The following is a 15174-nucleotide window of genomic DNA, read 5'->3' on the forward strand; positions in this document are numbered from 1 at the left end:
CCGTATCTGGCATGCTTGCTGGGGAGGTACTGTTTCATAGTAAGATGGCCAGTAAACTTAATCAGGGACTCGTCAACGCAGACAACTTGTTTGGGGGTAAACGAGGCTGCAAACCGCTGATTGAAGTGGTCTATGAGGGGCCGAATTTTGTAGAGCCGATCATATTCAGGGTCTCCCCGAGGATGACAGATTTCATTGTCGTTGAAATGCATAGATCGCAGAATCTCACCCTGGACATGGAGGCAGAGTACACACGCAAATGGTGAATTGGGCTAGTGGACCAATATAGCCGCAATTCACTCTTTTTGGTTATGCCCATGTTGAGGGAAAGGCCCAGAAAGATTTTAAAATTGGTAACCGTTATAGGTTTCCAGGCGAATTGTCTGGCAAGGGGCGAATTTGGGTTGGCGGAGATGAATTGTTGTGCATATAAACTTGATTGATCCACAATAGATCTTAAAAGATCTTCCGTGAAGAACAGCTCAAAAAAATTCAGGGGCGTAAAACCAGCTGTCTCCACGTGGATTCCAGGTTGGGCAGTGAATGGGGGAAGTACTGGTGCTGTAGTATCAGTGGGTTGCCAATTGGGATATGCCAGCGCATCAGGGAGGGCACTATGGGCTCTACAGGACTGTTTTCGAATACGCAGTGGCTGCGGGCCACTACTTGTGCTAGCCACCGCACCAGCTTCAACTGCACTTATGGGACTCGCCACGTCACCATGTGTTACTGCAGTGCTGGTTGTACTAGGTCCAGGGTGTACTAGGCTGCTGGCGCTTGCCAGGCCACCAGAAGGATGAGCGGCACTAGTACCGACACTCTGCTCCATATGAGCACCCTGCAATTCCTGCATCTTAGCAACTCCAGAATGGGGTCGGGTACACCTGGGTCTAACAGGGACCCATCCATTGTTGGAGCTATCTGTCAGGGAGCCGCTGCTGTCATCAGGTTCGTATAGTGACCCTGATTCTGCCAGTGAGGCTTCCCCATTGCTCTCATCTGACATGATCAGTATACTGTAAGCCTCTGCACTACTGTACCAACGTTTGGACATTTTAGTAACTAAATTTACCGGTACAGTAGTGTGACTCACAGGTAAAAAAAGCACCTGGTTGTCAAGGACTATTTCAACTGCTACCAAAAAAACTGCTAATGCTAGCAGGGATCAGGCCTGACTCTGCTAACACAGTGGTTTTGTGTGTTGTGTTTTTTTGTAAGTGACAGTAATCTATTGATTACTACACTTGCCTGGGTGGGGTGGGCTGGGCGGAGGGGTTAAACGCAGGTGCTGACAGGAATCAGTGCTGATCGTGCAAACACCGCGCTTTGGGAATCCTAAACTATGGGGACGCTAGTATAGTTCTGATCAGATCAGATATTGATCTGTTCAAACACTATACTAGTAATGGAAGTGTATGTGTGTGTGTTGTAATCAAGGGGTTATTTCTAACTATGCCCCGAGGATCTGCGCTATCTTAGACTGACGCTAACACAAGCTAATGTCACCTGTGTCACTAATAATAGTCATCAGAAAAAAAACTGTACACTATAAAAGTGACACTGTGACAGGGCAATGAAGGGGTTAACTGGGGGTGATCAGTGGGGGATCAGGGGGTTAAATCTTTATTGGGGGGTGGCGGGGACCCTAAACCTACTTGAGACAGAAAATAATTCACTAGCGCTAACTCAAGTCACAATCACACTAATACAAAATACAGTAAAACACTATATTACCTGTTTATTAGTGTGCACTGTGACAGGGGGAAGGGGTTAACTGGGGGTGATCAGGGGGGATTCAGGGGGTTCAACCTTTTTGGGGGGGTGGCGGGTATCCTAAGTATAAAAGGAAGGGCCGCAAGCGCTAAACCTGGTCACAAGTCACACTTATACGGGTATATAGAAAATGCTATATACTGTATACAGTGTGTGTTGTGACTGGGGGTGTGGGGGGAATCAGGGGGTTAAATCTTTATTGGGGGGGTGACGGGGACCCTAAACCTCCTTGGGACAGAGGCTCGGTTCACATATATGCGATGCGGGAAGGCTGCGAATTCGCAGCCTGTTCCCGCATCGCACACGCACCCCCGGCAGTTCACACTGCCATATGCGATACGCTGGGGGTGTCAATGTAATGTTAACGACACCCCCAGTTTGATCGCATATCGCAGTGCGATCGTGCAGTTCGCACAGGATCGGATCGCACAAGTGTGAACCGCTGTGCGATCCGATCCTGATGCGGCAGCAAAAATGCCTCCTGTGCGTGTTTGCTGCGGGTGCGATGCGAATTTAGCCATAAAAACTGTATGGCTAAACTCGCACCGCACAGCTGATCGCATGTAATGTCGGAGCAGTGCGCTCCGACATTACATGCGAACCCCGCACACGCACAAGTGTGAACCGGGGCAGAAACTAACTCGCAAGCGCTAACTCAAGTCACAATCAGACTAATACAAAATACAGTAAAACACTATATTACCTGTTTGTTAGTGTGCAATGTGACAGGGGGGAAGGAGTTAAATGGGGGTGATCGGGGGAGATCAGGGGGCTAAATATTTATTGGGGGGGTGGCGGGTATCCTAAGTATAAAAGGAAGGGCCGCAAGCGCTAAACCTGGTCATAAGTCACACTTATACGGGTATATAGGAAAATGCTATATACAGTATACAGTGTGTGTTGTGACAGGGGGTGTAGGGGTTAACTGGGGGGGGGTGATCGGGGGTTAAGCGTGCCTATCTAAGTGTGTGTGCTTGGTGCAGTACTCACAGTTTAGATGTGTTCTCTCCTCTCGCTGAATCCAAAAAGGATCATGGGAGGGGAAAGCAGGTCTTTTCTGTGCCTGTGTTTACATTACACAGGCACAGATCAGTATCTGATTGGGCAGGACTGATCAACAGGTCCAGACCAAAAATCATTGGCCTGGACCTGATGACTGATCGGTTCTGAACCCAATCAAGCCATCAGCGGTGGCGTGCAGGAGCGCGCCCCAGAGCGGCGGGAATGAGTGACGTAGCCCTACGTCGGTTTGCCTGTAGGGGCTGACTGCTGCAGTAAATAGTCGTGCGGCGGTCGGAAAGTGGTTAAGAGAGTGCTCCTAATCTCAGCTTGTTACCTGCATAGAAGACACCTGAGAAAGTGGGAAAGACACCTTTTTTTAATGATTTATGATTTAATGCATTTTTCTGGATATTTTTGTTATTATGTCTCTCACTGTTAAAATAAACCTACCATTAAAATCATAGACTAATCATTTCTTTGTCAGTGGGCAAACGTACAAAATCAGCAGAGGATCAAATACCTTTTTTCCCTCACTGTATAACTTTATGGTCCATCTCATCTGGTAAGAGGACTCTGCTACAGATGTTATATGGTGGTGGAATTCCTTTAAAGTTTGGGTGTATGCACCATCTGCATACGGATGGATGTGACTTTTTATTTGTTATCAAAAAGAGGTGATTGTATCTGTATGTTTATGTTTGATCAAGGTCATAGGAGAGAAGATGTATTCACATATGGACTGTTATGACTCACATGTTTGATTTAATATTGTTTGGCATTTTTGTCGTCATTTTTTTTGCTTTAGAATTCCACAATTTGAATCACAATTGTACAGTGACTGCTTTGCACATATTTGCTAATTGTGTGTGGTCTAGCATGGATATTTTTTTGTTTTTTATCAATAAATCTTTAATATTTAAAGCAAATTCCCTTATCCATCTATGTATCCACGCTTTATTTTGCTCAAAAATCACTTTGAAAAACACCCTCTAGGTATTTCTGTCTGTGGCCATCTTGAATAAGGGCAGATTATTTATGTAGCATTTACTTCTTGGAATCCATCTGCCCTTAGCTCATGCATGCAGGCAGGAGGGTGTGCTTAGCTGAGAAAACCCCCCATTCCCTTCTGAAGGCTCCACGGATGTGTGACTTAATTTGCCTAGAACTGGAAATCAGAATGTAACAATGAATGTAAAAAAAAGTTTAAAACAAGTACGGTAAATATGATATACTTTCCTTTCTATTTACTAATGCAAGCAGCATAAGGATTAAATCTAGTCAATGTTGATTAAGAGGGTGAAGTTCCCCTTTAAGAAAGTTTGACAACTCTGGGAAAATATTTCCAATGTGATTGTTTCCCATTTGTGAGACAGCACACATGAAAACATGATAGTACTGAATAAATATATTTCTTGGCATGTGTCTCATGATGTACGATAATAGGCATCGAAATCCTATCTACTGTATATTATAATAATGAAATGCTGAAAACCTGTTACATTTCTGAAAAGGCAGAAAGAGCTACTAAAAAGTACTGATTACCATTTCTATGAATATTCTTTCAAATCTTGCCATATTAGTAACATAGAACATATTGATCTTAGACATACAGGCGCATCTCATAAAATTAGAATACCTTTAAAAAGTTAATTAATTTAAATAATTTGATTTAAAAAGTGAAACTCATATTTTATATAGATGAGTTACACAGAGTGATATGTTTCAAGCATTTCTTTCTTGTAATTTTGATGATTATGGCTTACAGCTAGGGAAAACCCAAAATTAAGTATCTCAAAAAATAGGAATATTATATAAAACCAAAAAAAAAAAGGATTTTTATTACAGAAATGTTGTCTTACTGAAAAGTATGTCCATGTACAGTATAGTATGCACTCAATACTTGGTCGGGCTCCTTTTGAATGAATCAATGCAGCGTGGCATGGAGGCGATCAGCCTGTGGCACTGCTGAGGTGCTATGGAAGCCCAGGTTGCTTTGATAGCGGCCTTCAGCTCGTCTGCATTGTTAGGTCTGGTGTCTCATCTTCCCCTTGACAATACCTCACAGATTCTCTTCTGGGGTTTAGGTCATGCAAGTTTGCTGTCCAATCAAGCACAGTGATACCATGATCATTAAACCAGGTATTGGTACTTTTGGCAGTGTGGGCAGGTGCCAAGTCCTGCTTTAAAATGCATAAAGCTGGTCAGCAGAGGGAAGCATGAAGTGTTCTAGAATTTCCTGGTAGAGGGATGCGCTGACTTTGGACTTAATAAAACACAGCGGACCAACACCAGCAGGTGACATGGCTCCCCAAATCATCATTGGTCTTATGTAATATTCTAACTTTCTTAGATACTGAATTTTGGGTTTTCATTAGTTGTAAGCCAAAATCATCAAAATATTAAGAAAGAAATGCTTGAAATGTATTACTCTGTGTGTAACGCATCTATATAAAATATATGAGTTTCACTTTTTGAATTGAATTCCTGAAATAAATTAACTTTTTGATAATATTCTAAATTTATGAGCTGCACATGTATACTCTATGTTATTTGTCGATGATCCCAAATCCAAAATAGCTAGCGGTAGATGAAAACAAGAGCTATCTATAGACCTCTCAGAACATGAGTGGGAAAATATTTATACATATATCCAAAAGGGAACAGTTGATGTCTATGCGCAGGAAAAGGTTAACTCCTTTCCAGATGGTATAAGACCCCTCTTAGGCTATATACGATTTTCCCTACAATCTTCCCCCCAATGCTGGCGCTGTAACCAAGAGTTGGGCTCACTTTTACATATATGCTGGTCCTACCCCCTAATCCAACTATTCTGGAAATAAGTCTATTGACTCACAAACCAAATCCCTACCTTCCCACTAGACTATTCACCAGCCCAATGTCTGTTACACCACTTCATCATTTCAAAATCTGAATATTTCCATTCTCTAGCCATGCACCTTGTGAATGCAGCCAAGCTGTGCATTCCATCTCGATGGAGTATTTTCACATCCTCCGACTATAGTAGAATGGTTCAGACATACACAGAAAAATGCAGATATGGGGGAGCTCATTTACCAAGCGATAGACACTCCTTCTAAGTTTAGGAAAATCTTGTCCTGCTGGCAGCACTTTGTAATGAGGGATGATTACTTGAAACACCTAGCTAAAGCTAGATACACACTATACAACTTTTGTTGGCAGACTTCCTTAAGATTTACCTTCAACTATGTAGTACATGGACCTGCCTGATTGCATACAAATTGAAAGTGTTTAGGTCTGACATCAAATTATGGGGTTTTGGTAAGTCTAAAGGAAAAAATCTAAACAAAATTGCATAGTGTGCATCCAGCTTTAGTCTTATCTACATATCTCTATAGTCACCTGGTGAGGGAGAAGGTTGGAACCCCTGTTTTCCTCCACCTTCCTCCTCCCCCTTTCCCATACCTGGCGTCTTTTGGAACCCCCTTCCCATCCCAATTTCCTTGCTGATCCTTTCTCTTACCCTCCCTTTCATTTTTCCTCCTTTACACCTACTTCCTTTGCACTTCAATCCCTCTTATATTTTTAGTAGTGCTAACACAATCCTAGGTTTTTGCAGTCCCAACTTGCGTACAAATCCCAGCTATGGTGCAATAACACCTATTTCCACACACAATATTACTTGAGCGAACGTCGACAACCCTGCTCCTGTACTTTCTGTACCTGTTGACCGCTATCAAAAGGGATCTTCCTCTAAACCATTATTTTGTTTCACCATTCTATATTAAGACTTCACTCCACGTCTGGTTCAAAATGCTTGCTTTAATATCTAAACACTTATCTCTACTGGTGTAGAAATTGTATCATAGGATGTCTGTTATTGAAGAGACACTTTTGGGTTATTTGTTTGCTACTAGATGAAAAATGTTTTTGTTGTACTATACACATTGCTATATATGTGCCTGAAGTTTTACCATTGCAATGTATTTGTGTGTTTAAAATAAAGCTTCTGGAACCAAAAAAGAATATATTGATCAATTCTAATTAGAGTCATTTAAAAACAGCCTGTGTTAAGTCAGTTTCATTCATTCTATGAACTGTAATTGGAAGGTCAATGCAACTGATGGCTCCAGGCATTTGATAAAGAGTGATTAATCAGCGCCAAGGCACTTTTTAGTTATTCAAGCACAAGCACTTGGTCTTTTGATACGAACACAGAAGATATCACCCATTTTTATGGACTTTTGTGCACCTATTTCTAATTCACACTAGTATATGCATATGCGTGATTTATATTTGCACGAGCACCTATTGTGACATCAGTCATTTATTATAACTATTGTTTTATCCACCAATATAGTTTTTATATGTATTTATTCATTTACAGATATTTACATTTTGGTTAATTGACACATTTTGTGTATATTGAATTTATTTATCCTTTGGCGCTACATAATTTATATATATTGATTGCTCCAGGCAGCTCATGCAATTCCTATTTAGCACACACTACTGATCTCGTTCTAAAATGTTAGTCTTCTGCCTGTCACTGGTCTCGGCACGTTCTGAACAATCATGCAGCTAAAGAAGTTAAAGAAAAGTAAATTCTCCTGACCTGTAGAAGAGTATTGGAGCCTTTGGATAGAAACAACAACTGGACAAGTAGTGTTTTCAAACGCAAAGCTGAATAGCTTTCCTTTAAACCAACTCTGAACTACGCAATGAACACTTGTCTGCCTCAGGCCAGTCTAAACAATTCCGCTATTTGAACTTAAGAACAAAGAGTCCTACAAACATAATATTGTACTGTGTACATTGTTGGAAGTAAGGCATAGTTAATCGGGTTAATGAATAAATTATACCAATCAGTGCAAACACAAAATTTGTGAATTAAAATAAATAAAACTGAGTACATGGAAACAATATACAGAAAAGACTAGCCAAACACTGTGTAGGTGATTCCACAACATCTCGTATTACAAATATAAAAAATGGATATGGTGTAGTCAGCATTAAAGAAACAGCTGAAAAAGTCCAATAAAGATGTGATCACATATACACATCCAAAAATGAGAGCAATTCTTCGTAAATGCGTGAATAATTGCTATCAACCCCCCCCCCCCCTATCTTTACACATTGTGGTTATCTGTCACGTAGCCTGCTCACCTCCATACAAATAAACAACAGCTTATCTTCTCTCAACCCGGATCAATGGCTCCACTCTTTTTCTCCTCCTTGAAGGGATACAAGCGCACGTCCTCACAGGTCCCCCCAGAAGGTAAATATTAAGGCAGAAAGGACAGACATAGTGTACTACCGCAAGACCATTTTTATTAAAACCCAGCTTTAAAATACACTTACAAGAGATATAAAAGAAGACATGTGTCGCAACTAACATCCGGCTCACCACCACATGGTAGATGTGTATGTGATCACATCTTTATTGGACTTTTTGAACTGTTTCTTCAATGCTGCACTACACCATATCTATTTTGTATATTTAATCGGGTTGTCTACTGATGTGTCTGTTCTTATTAAAAATTAGATTAATCTCAAAGTATATACTCACATTGAAGATATACAGTAACGATATACAGTAAAAAGGGGTATTGATGTGTTATTCTTATTTTGAACAGTTAATTTAACATGATTCCTCTTTAGAATGAGAGTAGGTTCAACGCATGTTGTACTTTGGAAGATTATTATGGCATGATGTACTCTCTTTGTTGCTTCCTATATGCGAACTCACTGTGATGTATGCTTAGAATTTTGTAAAACTCTAATAAAACGTTTTAGTAAGTAATTTATTTGAAGTGAGTAGAACTTGTATTTTCAGAGTTGCTACAGGTGTTTGCATTGGTAATCCAAGGCACAATCCAAGTGAAAGTTTGTCTTGCATTGCTGTTAGCTGTGACTATAGGCTTCGCTCTATGGTTACACATCATGTTTATTTTGTTAATGCTTGTGCTAGACTTCAGTGTATTTGCTTATGTTAAAAGGTAAATTAAAGTGCCCTTAGATATTATAGGGTTGATTTACTAAAGCGAAAAAGACTGTGGACTTTGCACAGTTGCAATCTGCAAGTTTAGTTGCTCCAGAGCTTAGTAAATGAGCAGAAGCTCTGCTGACTTCCATCATCCTATAATGTCAAGAAAGAAATATTTTTATTTTTCTTGCACGTGATTGGGTACTCTTTGCAAAGTAAAGCCTTATCTCATTTACTAAGCTTGCAGGAGGGCAACTGCTCTTTGCAAAGTGCACAATTTATTTGCCTTTAGTAAATCAACCCCAATGTGTCCATGGAATAACACCTTTAACCACTTGCCTACTGTGCACTTAAACACCCTTCCCATCCAGGCCAATTTTCAGCTTTCAGCGCTGTCACACTTTGACTGACTGCGCGGTCATTCTACACTGTACCCATTTGAAATTTTTATCATTTTTTTCACACAAATAGAGCTTTCTTTTGGTGGTATTTAATCATCTCTGGGTTTTTTATTTTTTACAAAAAAAAAGAATAAAGACAGAAAATTTTGAAAAAAAAAAAAGTTTTTCTTATTTTCTGTGAGTAAATTTTGAAAATAAATTTTTCTCCTTCACTGAAGGGCGCTGATGAGGCGGCACTGATGGGCACTGATAGGCTGCCCTGATGGGCACTGATGAGGTGGCACTTATGGGCACTGATGAGGTGGCACTTATGGGCACTGATGAGGTGGCACTTATGGGCACTGATGAGGAGGTACTAATATGCCGCAATGATGAGCACTGATAGGCGGCATTGATAGGTGGCACTGATAGGCGGCACTGATAGGTGGCACTGATAGGTGGCACTGATAGGCGGCACTGATAGGCGGCACTGATAGGCGGCACTGCTGGGCACTGAGAGGTGGCACTGCTGGGCACTGAGAGGTGGCACTGCTGGGCACTGAGAGGCAGCACTGGCGGGCGGCACTGATGGGCACTGAGAGGCAGCACTGATGGGCACTGGCGGATGGCACTGATGGACACTGACGGGTGGCACTGATGAGCACTGATGGGAAGCACTGATGAGCACTGATGGGCAGCACCATCAGTGCCCACACTCAGTGCCCATAGTGCTGCCAGTCAGTGCTTATCAGTGCCTAGATGAGCAGGCACTGATGGGCACTGACTGGCAGCACTATGGGCACTGATTGTGGGCATTGATGGGGGACACTGATGGCGGGCACTGATGGGGGGGGCACTGTGTATGTTTTTTACCTTTTAGTAATTAGGGCACTGGTGATCAGTGCCCTGATTACATGTCTCTTTGTCCCTGGCGCTGTGCAGCTCTCCCTCCTTCCTCACACTGCAGGCTCCGTGTGAGGAAGGAGCGCCGGCGATGAGAGATGATCTCATATGTTTACATATGAGATCATCTCTCATTGGATGATCCGATCACGTGGTGAATGGCCGCTGTGATTGGCCATTCACCACGATCTGTGATCGGCCGTGTCCAAGGGACACGGCCGACACAGATTCTCCCCGCTGCGCGCTCGCGGGAGAGCGCGGGGGGCGTGTCACTGGGAGGCCGTTTAAAAACGGCCTCCCGAAAATTTGAGTCCGCGCTGCAGCCGTATATAGGCTGTAGCGCGGATGGGAACTAGTTAATATTTCCTAAATATAAAGACAATAATTTATTATATAACTAGCATGACTATTTAGTAATAAAGAAGATGGTTGGTTACAGAACTTACACTTGAGTAATCAGAGCAGTAACTTTTCTCCTGGGAATAGGTAGGCGGTTTCTGTCAAACAGGGGGGAGCTTTAAGCTACCTTGCTTTGCTCTCTCTTTAGAGAACCTATAAGAGCCCATTCACACTAGCACGACTTGTGAGGCGACTTGTGTAGCCCCAGGTCGCTTGACACAACAAAAGCAATGTTAATCAATCAGCGCCGTCTTAATTGGCACTACTGAAGTCGCTCCGATTTCAGAAAAGGGTCCTGTACTACTTTGAGGCGACCTGTGATCCGACTGTCCCATATACTTCAATGGGAGTCGCCTCCTTATCTTAATTGAAGCGACTTGTTATCAGACTTTCCAGGAAGAAGAAAGAGATTAGCCAGGCATTCCCCACAGACAAAGTCGCCTATCTCTTCAAAGTAGTGCACAAGTCTCTTCCAAGTCTCTAAACAAGTCTCTTCAAAGTCACGGGGCGACTTTCTGGTCGTGGTAGTGTGAACCGGCTCTAAGGGTCTGTGAAACTTTTATCACGTGTTAAATGTTTATTTCTAAAGCAATGATTGAACATAAGGAAAAAACAGATACACTACAATAATTACATATATATAAACAAAGTATATAAAATGAAGTTGATCCAAAATCACTATGGTCCTTTCACATGGGTTTTCCGCTTTGCTCAGTGTAGATTGATCCACTGCTCCCCGCTGAGAAGGCAGATGACAGGTCCATCTCCGCTTACTTTACAGAGACGGACCTGTCAGATCCCTGCTCTCCTCTAAGGGAGATCAGATGAAAACGAACCACTTGCCTGTTTTCATCCAATCTTATCCCATCTGATCTTCCAGACGGGTGGAAAAAAGGGTTTCCATCCGTCTGGATTTCATGGACAGGATCGGATTGGATAGCAGCGCGTGTCAGCGGACATGTCAACAGACCTGGGCATGTTGGTTGCACTTTAGAACCACAAACCAATACACAGAACTCAAAGATGGGACTATCTTCCAACAACCATAACGCATTACACAATTAGTCCACATATAAATGCATGTGAATACATATTGTCATTCGTGGACTCCAAACTATCTTTTTACATGAGGTGAGACATCCCCCCCCCCCCTACACCAGGGCTGTGAGGGGATGTCTCCCCTCAAACAATTTGGCTATTCAGCTATAAACATCTTAGATCCAAATTGTTTTCTGAAGAGTCATGCCGTACCGTTAACTAATAAACGATTGTCTAAATCGATTCTGTATATATTCATGCTTTTCCTACATCCCCCCCACCTTTCAAAATGTGTATTAAGTTTTATAAACCTTTGTTAATAATTTCAAATGTTTATGTACCAAGAAGCGTGTTACGCTTGATTTAGATGTATGTTGATCATCGCTGTATCTTGTTCTCTTATTTTAAATAAAATAAAACTTTTATTGGAAAAAAAAAAAATTGGGACCAAGTAGCTGAATAACAATAATACAATAAAACAAAAAAAGATTGATAAACAAATACAATGCTTTGCTTCTACCCGTTGCCCAATCAGGTGGAGTGGAGGTATCATGATAAACAAAATATACAATATATTGTATATATAAATAAATGATCTTGGAAGAAGATGAACACCCCAGCTGCATAAAAAATAAAAATCACAACATCAAAAGTATAAGCATATTTGTAATGATAATATGTGCCAAAAAGCATATTATTCTAAAAAAAAAAAAAAAGAAGTATGTATAATACTAACCATCTTTGTCGCTATAGTTCCATGAAAGCACAAGGAGAAACCACATAGACATAATAATTAAGACAGGTTTTAAACAGTGACAACAAACTAAATTATTTACTGGATATCCGGAAATAAATACTTCATACTTATTGCATTCTTGTCAGTGCACCTGTTTTCTGCACATAGAGTACACATATTTTGCAATGCTTTGACCCGTCAACTTCGGTCTGTTATAGTAAAACAACCATTAAGGGAAGCAGCTATTCTAAGTCAGATTTTTAAAACTTCGCTCTGTGTATTGTTCACCCAGCGGAAAGCAGAGGCAAAAGGCACAGAACCAATCAGAGTGTCTCTGTGCCTTGTAATTTCTGTGAAAGACTATCACGGTGATCTCAAATGTAAACAGTGGAAGGGGAGGACAGAGGAAGTAAAGTAATAAATTGATAAGTCTTTTGAAGATCACAGGCAGCAGCAGATTCAAAGTATTACTTTGATTGTAGGTTCATTCCCAAGCCTTCCACCACCACCCTATTCTGAACATTTCAGTTCTATCCTGTCCGTATAGTGCCTATACAGCATAAAAACCATTTCACTTCTCTAACCTGCGCATCTGTCCAATAACCTCCTCATCTGCATTCACTGTATGTGGCGTGAATATTAACCCCTTTCACCTCCTCCTTCCTCTGTATATGACCTGTAAATTGTTAATACATCGTATCTAGTGCACCAATAGAAAGTTCCATATTTTAAAGGTGTATCCACCCCCCACAAATATTTGTGATAAGGTCTGAACTCTGCCCTTCTGATGCCACCATTAATGATGTTAAGAAGAATGCGGTAGGAAAACTCTGTGGCAGAAGGGCAGAGCAAAGAACCCAGGAGGGTAAGTCTGCCTGGCACCTCCCCAAATTAATTAAACATAAGCTTGTGGTGAAGTGACTGTTTAAAGGCATTAGGCCCCTTTCACACAGGCGGACCGTTCAGATCCGCCTGTACGTTTTTTTGGCGGATCTGAACGGTCCCCCCATGCATCTCTATGGGGCATCGGATGGCAGCGGAGACATGTCCACTGACACCCGATCCGATCCGTCAAATCTGGACGGATGGAAACCCTATTTTCCATCCGTCCAGCGGATCGAATGAGAACGGACCGACGGTCTGTTCTCATCTGATTCCCCCATAGAGATCTATGGGGCTGTGACAGCTGTGTCTCCGCACACAGCGCGGAGAACAGCTGTCATTCTCCTGCTCAGCGGGGGATCGGCCGATCGATCCCCCGCTGAGAAAAGCGGAGTCCGTTTGATGGACTTACTGTGTGAAAGGAGCCTTAGACTGTAATAATACACAATATTAACCACTTCTTTTTTTTTTATAATTCATGTGTTTATTACCCACTTCTAAACCAGCATATTTCTTTATTTCTCAAAAAATTGTGGTAAAATATAGATCATTTTTGGAATGTCTACTTTACAGAGGTCATTTTTGGGTCCACAAATTAAAAGGTTGGCATCCCGGTGTGCATAGCACATAAAATCTTCTGTATTCAATACCCATAGGGATACAATCTAATCAAATACACAAACTTATGTTAACGTGTTTCCTCCCTTATGAGCCCTAGTCATCATGTTTGGGTGTGTTGTACCGTCTGACATCTTTTTTTTAAAAGAAAGTAAGCGAAGCATTGTTTTTTACAATGTGTAAAAAAAAAAAAAAAAAAAAAACAGAGCCTATTAATACACCAAAAAGAAGCTTTACCTGTCTCAAAAAATGTAATTAAATAATTTGGGTACAGTGTTGTATGAAAGTATAGCCTAGTACATTGATCATCTGTTTTTTTTTTTTTTTTGTATGCTAGTCTCCACATCAAGAATGAATAGGTTAGTAAAGTATAAGAATTCTCATACGAAAAAATAAAAATCGGAAGTGATGTAATGTATTTGTATTGTGTTTTTGGATGAAAACTGTACTAATAAAAGGAAAATCGCATGATCTGTTATCGTACGAGAAACATTTTCGTGTTTGTCCCTTCGGAAAAATTCAGACAAAAGCCGTGTACTAACGATCCGATTGTGGTGCGATCGCTTCTAAAGTGGTATTTTTTGTACAGTATTCTGATCGTGTGTATGGGGCTTAAGTGTCAGTCAAACTGTCACAGCAATGGAAACTGAAAAATGGCCTGGAAAGGGGGGTATAACATGCTGGTATAGAGGTGGTTAAGGAATTTATACATCTGCACACATATACAGTATGAAAGTACATATACAGAGTAGGCTAGATTTACTAAAGGAATAGAAGCCTGTTCATGTAGAAAAATGTATTTTCACATAGCAAAGTGAATTTTAGTAAATAATGTAAAGCTATGTTCTTTCTACATGCCCAATAATCTGGTAGAAAAAAAAAAAAAAACATTTTTTTATTTTCATTTTTACATGATCAGGTATTCTGAACACAGGTGCACCGTATTTACTGACATTTACTTTGCAAAGTGAACATGCACTAGCAGTGAATTTCCAGTTTGCTAGGTGAGCAGGCTCTATTACTTTAGTTAGTAAACCCAAATGTGTGCTGTGATTGCATGACTGTTTCTTTCCAAGGAATATTTATCTGATTGTAAAATACAGTTCCAAGAAGTGGTGAATAAACAGATGAATGATAATCTGAGATTACACCAATTACATCAGTCTATTGCCTTACTTCTAATGTTTATGATATCTAAGAATTTTAAAAGTAACTTTAGCTAAAACTAAACAATTGCACTGATTACCTGCAGGACTGATTGGCAAGATGTTTGCCAAGTTAATCCACAAGCATGGGTGACTGAACCAGAATCCTGCCATCTGGCACTCCCATTAGGTAGAGCTGTGTGCGTACATGTTTTAATTATAGTTCACTGCAAAAATTATATTATTAAATGACTGTTCAGTTCAGAATTACAGATAAAACCTAAAATTATAAAATTCCTAAACACATTTAATTCATAAATAAGCATGTAAGGA

The 15174-nt window shown here is 40.8% G+C and overlaps 1 protein-coding gene across 2 annotated transcripts in view; it reads right to left on the minus strand.

The window, feature by feature from the left end:
• The window catches only part of GULP1 (GULP PTB domain containing engulfment adaptor 1), a 788491-nt gene that overhangs the window by 18746 nt on the left and 754571 nt on the right, over positions 1 to 15174 (minus strand). The gene's annotated exons all lie outside the window — the stretch shown is intronic.

The sequence above is a fragment of the Pelophylax lessonae genome (genome assembly GCF_965119305.1).
Source record: "Pelophylax lessonae genome assembly, chromosome: 6".
Classification (NCBI taxonomy): Eukaryota; Metazoa; Chordata; class Amphibia; order Anura; family Ranidae; genus Pelophylax; species Pelophylax lessonae.